This window comes from Rousettus aegyptiacus, unplaced genomic scaffold, assembly GCF_014176215.1.
Source record: "Rousettus aegyptiacus isolate mRouAeg1 unplaced genomic scaffold, mRouAeg1.p scaffold_m13_p_10, whole genome shotgun sequence".
NCBI classification, from domain to species: Eukaryota; Metazoa; Chordata; class Mammalia; order Chiroptera; family Pteropodidae; genus Rousettus; species Rousettus aegyptiacus.
Genome location: NW_023416285.1, coordinates 85,063,549 through 85,072,328, shown reverse-complemented (window position 1 = coordinate 85,072,328; position 8,780 = coordinate 85,063,549). Strand labels below are relative to the sequence as shown.

Here is an 8,780-nt window from a genome sequence, read left to right as displayed (position 1 = left end):
GTCATATTCAGTTGCACAGATGCAGGTGAGGAGTGGGGAGAGAGAGAGAATCAGATTTGGTCAAGGATGAAGTTTTTCAGGTGGCTATGACTAAGGAGAGATGGAGATGGAATTCAGGGTGTCTGTGAAGGAGTGCTTACAATACTGATTATGAAATTTGAGCTGAGTGTGAAGAGAAGTGAGAATGTGAGCAAGGGAAATGAACATCAAAAATGAGATGCCACAAGGGTCAAACATTGGTGGAGTTGGGGTGTTAGAGGAGCAAGCTGGTGAAAGGAGAGCGGGATGCTTGAAACTGGGATTTTGCACGGGATGCACCTGTTAGCAATAAGAGGGGACCAGGGTATAGCCATGGGGAGAGGTACGGCTGAGGTGAGATGCAGGACAAGATCCTGGTTAATGAAGAGTCAAAGATTGGCCAATGATTTGAATGTATTTCATGTAAGGGGGATAAACATTCCAAGAATTGTGACAAAAGCAGTGTTAGAGAAAGTGAGTTGGGCCTAAAACCATCACTGAATGTGAGTTCAGTCGACAGCTTACAATAGTTGCTGGTTGCAAGTACCTTCTAATACTAATTTTATGAGATTGGCCATGTCACTCAATCAGTATAGGTCTTGGTTTATTTTTCTAAAAATAGGGAAATACCCCTTAATTCAAAATTCTATGATTAAAAAAAATATGTATGTATGTATATATGAATGTATCATCTATTTATCAATCATCTGTCTATCTATCTATCATCTATCTATCTATCTATCTATCTATCTATCTATCTATCATCTATCATCTTTCATCTACCATGTTTAAAAACTCCTCTGTTAACCAGAGAACAGCTGAACTGTGTTTCAAGTTTTCTGAAATTATAAGGAAAGCTATTTATATCAGATTGTAATGCATAATCTTTCTGATTTACAAGGATATTTTCTTATAGCTAACAAGATAAATTAAGGGCCTCTCTGGGTTAAAAAGGGTGGAAGATTGGGGAAGAAAAGGCAAAATTCAATTCTGTGAGTGTTTATTAAATACCGACCAGGGAAATTTGCAATTAATGGTGGTGCAGGGAGAAAATTGCATGACTGTTAGTTTATGAAAGGAGCCAACAGGGCGTCCTTGGCACAGAACGCTAACTGAGTGAACATTTTCACATGTCAGAAAGGATTCCCTCACTCCCCTCCTCCCTGACCCAGCGTCATTCTCGTCATTCTCCTATGAGAGCACTTTTCTCATTGCAACATAGTAATTTAATTTCTTCCCTACAAACCTGTTTGGAATTGGAGCGTGAAGGAGGGCGTGTTTCTTATTCATCTTTGTACCCATCTTCAAGTGTAGGGCCCGATATACTTAGTCACTCGATAGATATCTGATCATTGCAGGGTTGAATGATTGAATATATGAACGGAAGCAGTAGCTACTCATCCATTTGTTCTAGCATCTTTTAAACAATGACCATCTTGTAGGTCAGAGTTACCATTTGTAGGTATTTAAAGTATACGTTGGAACTGCGTGTAAGAAAATCACGTGACTAGGTAGTTCAACAGGATTGCTGCCTTCTGCTAAATGTCATCCGTTTGTCACATTGGGATCCTGTCGTACCTTATACACGTGCCTGGCAAATCTTCTCTCCTGTACAAACTCCTTCTAATTTGAACTGGCATCACACCAATAAAGTATTTTTAGTCATTTAGGTCTTTTGGAAACTCTGGAGCCAAGAATCCTCAAAATACCTACAGGAAGAGTTTTGAGGAATCGAGCCCCTCTTTGGCCTTCCTTTGCAGGGATTCTGACGTGTGGTCTACCACGTTGGACTTCGGCGTGTCAGAGCAAAGTGTGAATAGAAAGAGCCTTGCTGTTTCCTTGTTTCTAACTGATAAATTCTGATTTTGTGATTTTATTATATTTCTAACTGAGCATCAGTCTTTTGCCCTAGCCTTGGAAATAAATTGTGAAGCTTTGCCATAAACTCCAAGGTGGTGCTTGGTTTTCCGAGAAACCCTCTCTTCTGACAAGCCAGGCCTATTCTGGATGCCTGGGACGGGGGAAGTGAGGCCATGACATGGAGCTGTTGGGACTCGCTTGGGCGTGAAATCATTCATTGTCTCCCCTTTGCCTCTAGTGGGTTCAGACACCAGAGGCAAGTTACTTCCCTCTATGCACCTCTCTCCTCTCATTTGTAAAATAAAGAGGTTGACTCGAGAGGATCCGAATGGTTTTTTCCACCACTATCATTCCTGAAATGCTATGGACTTTTTTTTTTTTCCTGGTACCCGTTGTTCTTTCTGCTCTAAGCGAGCCCCGCCCAGCCACGCCCCTCTCTTTCCGAGACAATATTTGAGTTGTAATGTTCTCCGGTTTCCCCTTCGGTCCTGTGGTTTTTATCTTTACTATCATTGTTTTATGATTCACACCTAATCTGGGTTGGTTTATGAAACTTCTGGAAAAACCGAATTGACTTGGCACACACACCGGAGACATGGACAGTAAAAGATAAAGTTCAGTCCCCCAGGAATGTCACTTAGGCCGGAGGTGCTCACAAGCGTTGCCTCTCTCTCCTACCCTGAGAACTTTATTTACGCATTTCCAAAGAGTATAAGGAAGTTACCAGTAGCTGCAAATACAAATGGCGATGAACATTTTCCTCCTTTTCTTTGGTGCAAAGACAACAGGTACCTTCTGTGTAGCATTAATTTGGTTGGACTACTTTCGTTTGGCAGAATTGTTATCTTACTGTGACAGACTTTTTAACAGGGAACGCACTAAGTAAAAAGAAGGATGTTCACGATTCTGAAGGCTCAGAGTTGGGAAGAAAGCAGGCCCAGCGAGCTGCATGGACCAGCGGGGCTGCCTGAGGTGACAGGAGGGTGAAGGCAATTTGGGTGGCTTAGCGAAGGTGCCATAGCTTCCTCTAAGTTGAGTTGCTATGCTGACCTGCTGTTAACCCATTAAAGGTTTTTGAAAAGACACATTTTAGCTGCGCCTCTGTTCCAAGACAATAGACTCATTTAGAACAAAGGCAGTCTGTCTATTTTTATTCCAAGAAAGAGCTAAACCAGAGTGGGGGGGTCAGCAAATGGCGACTTCTTAGGTTTCTACAGTGAGGTTCATTTTGTGACTTCATAATAAAAAAAGTCACAGAATATTTAGTTGTCACGCATGTCACGGTGAGCACAAAAATACTTACAAGGAAAAATTTCAGTGATTTTTGAATGGTGCTCTCCACTGCTCCTCTCCATTATCTTAAATATCAGAGAATTGAGAGAACATTATATTTTACACAATTTATAGTTGAAATCTGTCTGGTTCCTCTTCTTGTTTTTGGTAGTTTTACTGTCTAATTATTAATTATTATTGACATTTTTCATTAATGAATGCCTACTCAGAAGAATTATACCAACTTCATATAGGATTTGAAAAACATCAGGAAATGTCCTTGCTATTACAGAATACTTAATTAGAAAAAAAAAATGTCATTTTAGGAAACATCTTTTTTTAAAGTAACGCATCTCATCTATCTTTTATCATCATTTCTGAGCTCTCGTTTTCTCTCTTGAATCACTGGCTCCTAGAAAGTAGAACGTTTTTTCCCCTCATTTTTGTGTCTTTTCCAATTCCACATGTCTCGCTTGAAGGAAGCGTATAATAAATGCCATGGATTTTAGAAGAAGCCTGTGATGAAAGCAATTAGGCAAATTACTGACCCACTTGTTACTGAACAAGAGAGGTCACGTGTCTTGCCCATGGTCGTATGGCTAACAGGTCGTGGAGGCTGGATTCAAACTCAGGCAGTTCCAGCTCAGAGTTCTCCACAGACAAGCAGGAGTATAAATCAATGTATATACCTTTCCTGCTCTCCTCCCTCTGCAACTGACATTGTCTCCCCTTCCTCTTAGGAATCCTGATTTTTACACAGGTATCCACACCTCCATGCAGCCCATTTGCTGGGGGTTGCTGATTTCATTCTGACCACTGAGATGGAGCATGTAGGTCTCAGGTCTACACTGGGTTCTCATTTCCTGGCCAGGGCTGTTGCATCAGGGGCGGGCAGTGAGCCTGGAGACCATGCTTGCTGAGGAATTTTTGGAGATAAGTGTCCTCTCTCTTCTGGAACAAGTTTGGGTAACCACCTTCTTTCTTTATTCTTAGATATGAATGGAAGCATAGCCCAGGCAGTTGTGGGCAGCCCAAACAGAGCCACCGGAAGTGAAGATGGCATTGTCAAGGGCAGAGAGATGCAGAAGTAAACGCGGTCTTGGAGGACAGTGGTGAGCAACTGAGTCAAACCAACCCTACCTCTAGCATTCAGTCATGTAAGCCATTAAATCTCTTTTATTGTTTAAGCCTTTTTGAGGTTTTTAAAAATCACTGCAGTATAAACTATTCATGGCCATAATTTGGGAAGATGAGGTTCTACCTCTTTCTAAAAAGCTGACTGGCTAGATCTTTGACCAGGTATAGCTGTTATGCTTGGAGAGAATTAATTAGATCTCAGTGTTTAAGAGCTATGTGATAACTAGTTCATGTTATATTTATAACTCTATATTTAAATAAAACTTAAATGTCAGGTGCCTGAATACGAATATAAAAATATCAGGACCGGCTGTTACTGCAGCTGAACTTAAATTATGGCTCCCTTAGGGAGAATCAATACTTTTCTTTTAAGCCAAACAGATTCTTACATGCACTTCCAAAGGACAAATAATAAATGGCCAAAGAAAATACTTTAAAAATACCTCCAGAGAGGATAAAAATTAGGGGAAAAAAATGCTACTTGCCTGTTATAATTGTTGGAAAAATCATCCCTTAAGCTCCTCCCTTGCTTCTCTGCCAAAGTAGAGCCAATTAAATAACTTTTAAAGTGGAAGATCCGATTGCTGATGATTATAAAGACAAATATTCAAGGATAAAGACAAAATCCAAAGATAAAACCAGCATCTTGAAAGAGAACTTAAGATTTCAATGGTCTTAAACTTTAAACTAGAGGGGTAGAGCTTCTGTTGGTACTAAGAGAACCCTAGGGAAGCAAGTAGCTTTAGAATAAAGTGTGTATGCGTGTGTGTGCGCGCGCGCTATTGATTCTTCTTGTTAGGAAGCCACAAGGCTCTCTTATTCCAAGGTTCCTGTTCTGTCCCCCCCCCAACCTCTTTTTTGACAGAATCTAAAGACTCATGGCTTTCCTTTCGCGATTGGAGAGATTTTTTTTTTTAACCTCTTGGCACTCCATGTTAAACAAAGAGAAAGAGAATTATAAGATGCTTATTAAATAAGAAATATACTCATTTCCTGCTCTTATTTTGTTTGTGTCAGAAAAGGCAGAGGGTCCCAAGCCTTCTAACATAATGGACTCAGTATCTGGAGTGAGGTGCCTTTCTGTAATTCACTGGAAGGAAGAATGGTTTAGTTTTCAAAGTTCCTGGATAAGGGAGAGCTCCAGCTTTGGCTGCAAGTCAGCTGCCTCTAAAAGACATAAATAACCACAACTGCCAGGAAATAAAGCAGGTAATCTCTGTAAATGCCTGGATAAATGAAAATGAAGTACAACCCAAGACTCCAACTCTTTAGATCCCATTGAAAACTGCGTTCTCAGTCAGCTGGTAATATTTTAATTTATTTTGTTATTATAATTTAATGACAAAATATAACATAACTCATTCATTTTGTACATTAATTCTCTGTCCATAAAAATGGCATACATCATGATGACCTACATTAAAGTAATTGTATACCGTGTGTTGCATTATAGTGATAATCTATACATGAGATGTAATAAAAAGTTCATAGAAAATTAAAGTGTAAAGCATTAGCTGCAGCAAGAGATATAAAACTTTAAAGATTTAAAGGTTTATTTATTTATTCATATATTGAACTTGTGTTTTGGCCACTTGAGCCACCTAGTGGTAATATCCATGAAAGATGGTTTCTTATACTGAAAAATAATGTGAAAGCCTTAAGTTTTCTACTTAATGGGAACGAACTGAATAAAGTGCATCATAACTATTGTATACATTCAAATTTTTGAATTAACATTTATTTATTGGTAGGAGATTGAATATTATAAAATAAATTCTAAAAACATAATTGCTTGTTTTGTTTCTTCTAGTAGAGGCTACTTAACCACAAAAAAATCCATATATATATATATATATATATATATATATATATATATATATGAAATTACAATGCTTGATAAAGGGGAAGGTTTCAATATGGATAACAAAGAAATAGCTATCAAACATTTAATGGACTGAAGTGACATACATTTTAGAACTTACCGTATCGATTGTAAACTTTGATAAATGGTTTTGGGGGTATGTAGCATATTTTCCAAGTTTGTCTTCCAGCTATTCATCAGTCTCATATTTTTCTATATTCAAAAAACAAAAGTTAATCACCAATCTACTCAGTGGCCCATTAGAAACACTTCCTCCCCGATTACCTTGTGGCTAATTTTAGATTTTTTTTAACTGGAAATTGTAGCTCAAACTAAGTTTCCATATTGGCTCTGTTCTGTAATAACTTCCAGCAGAGCCAAATCACTAAACACTCACTGTTAACTTCATGTGTTAGAATCCACATTCGTATTTGCCTTGTTAACTTTTAAGGAGCTTTTTATTTGTTGTTCCAAGAATGTCGGGTTCTTTGGTATTCCGCTTTCTTAAATTGCCATATGTCTCTAAAGAGATTTTTTTTTTTTGAAATTAGAATTAGCACAAAGAAATGATAGATTGGTCCTCTTTGAATGCACCGAGCTTCCTTGTTGGTACACTTGCAAAGCCATGATATGAATTAGCAGCGGACGATCCTGTTTTTCTGAACTCTGACTTCCTCCCATCTTCTCTGTGCTTTCATTAAAAAACAGGTTGTTTTCACAAGTGGTTCTTGGAAGCAAAGGTGTCCAAAGACACTTAGAGGAATGAGGAGTGTCAGCCTGAGAGCAGATGGGACCTTTAAGGAGTGATTGAGCAGAATCAAAATGAAATGGGTGCCCAGAGAGGAGCTGCTTCCCTGATGTGCAAGGCATCGAGGAGGTCTGTGAGGGAACGAGGGAACTGAGGGAGGATTTTGCTAGGAGCATATGGTGAGTGTCTATTATTTTGCCTTTTTCTGGGAATACCTTCTTTCGGGACAGAATGTGTGGTTGTAGGGAAGATGTGTTCCCTAGGCTGGGGCAATCAGAGGATTTCCACATGCATTTTGAACTTGGGACCAGTCAGAAGAGTCTGACATCTTCTCTGAGGGGAAACCTGGGAGTTGTGAATTGTGGTGCTACTTCCGGCTTTGTGGAGAAAATCGGTCCAAGAGATGAGATACAGACACCAATCAGAGATGGAAGCAGGGATGCAGGAAAACGGCAGAGAGGCAAGACAGGGAAAGTGTCTGCATCCAGCTTCTGGGAACCAGTACACTTCTTCTTTTGCTTCAACTAGTTTGACTTGAGTTTCTGTCACTCACAACCCAGAAAGTCCTGTTTAGTACAAAGCAGAAGCTGCCTGCACACAGCTGGGTGGCTCGTTTAAGTGTATTGGTGAACAGCAATATGCTGAGAGGTGAAGAAATAAAGTGGGTCCCAGAGCCCTGGGAATCAGGTGGGTAACGATCAGGAGAGCCCACCGAGACCCGGTATTAACCAAGACAGCGTAGGCAAACTCATGCGACTTCATACAACATTCATGAAGCACTTAGAGAAGGTGTGCCGATGTGGGTGTTTGAAGAATTGCAGGAGGACATGGATTTTTTTTTTTTTTTTTTAACACCTACAGCATCTCGTATTCCTAGGCGGTCTTCCATCCAAGTACTAACCGGGCTCAACCCTGCTTAGTTTCCGAGATCAGACGAGATCGGACACTTTCAGGGTGGCATGGCCATAGACTGGAATTTTCATTTACCCTAAAATGCTCATTTACAGACTATAAATGTCCTTAATTTTCTTTCTCGTCATTAAAATTTCTCCTAAGACATTGTGATGATTAACTTTTATAAGTGGGAAGTACCAAGATGTCTAGTAATAGTGTTTGGTTGGGGCTGATGCTGGTTGTATCAGTATTGGTGCCTGTTATGACTACTACCCCCTTTGAGTAAACCTGCTCCATATACCCTTTCCTAAAATTTTCGGTCCCATGCAGCCATGTTTGGTATCGGGTGGGATACCCATCCCCATCCTTATCCCTGGTCCCACTCTTAGCTCATCAGACCAATTCAAATTGGTGAATACAGTGTTCATGAAATAACACAAATTCCAAAATGAACTTCAAAAACCCATGAAAGACTACAGAAGGGCAAGTAAACTCATCCAGAGATGGGGCGAGGGGGCGGGTAGGACTTTCCTCTGTTCTGGGTGCCTTTTTAATGGAGAGTGGTACACGTCGGCTAAAGCTAGGGTCTGGTCCTGCTGCACATGACCTTGGTTCTCCACTCCCCTGCTGTTCTTCATAGGCTCCTTGAATGAACTTATTTACTCTCAGGGTTTTAGCTCCCACCCTTGTGCTAATGGCTCCCAAATTCACATCTCTGATATTGAATTCTTCTTCTTCTTCTTCTTTTTTTTTTTAACTCAAGACCTGCACGTCTAATTGTGTGCTAGACATGCCTCCTTAGAAGTCCTGTGGCAACCTTAAAGTCAATGCACGCAATGACAAACTCTTACTGAATTCTTCATATTCTTTGGGTCAGAGAGGGGGTATCTCCATCTACCCGGATTCTGAAGACAGAAACCTACGAACCATCAGTGACTCTGTTTTTTTGACCTCTCCCCATCTCATCAGTCACTATCAATTTTCCACACT

At 40.0% G+C, this 8,780-nt stretch overlaps 1 pseudogene; it reads right to left on the bottom strand.

Annotated features, from left to right (window-relative positions):
- Window positions 1-7,748: 7,748 nt before the first annotated feature.
- LOC118608983 lies at window positions 7,749-7,867 on the bottom strand (annotated as a pseudogene).
- Window positions 7,868-8,780: the final 913 nt, after the last annotated feature.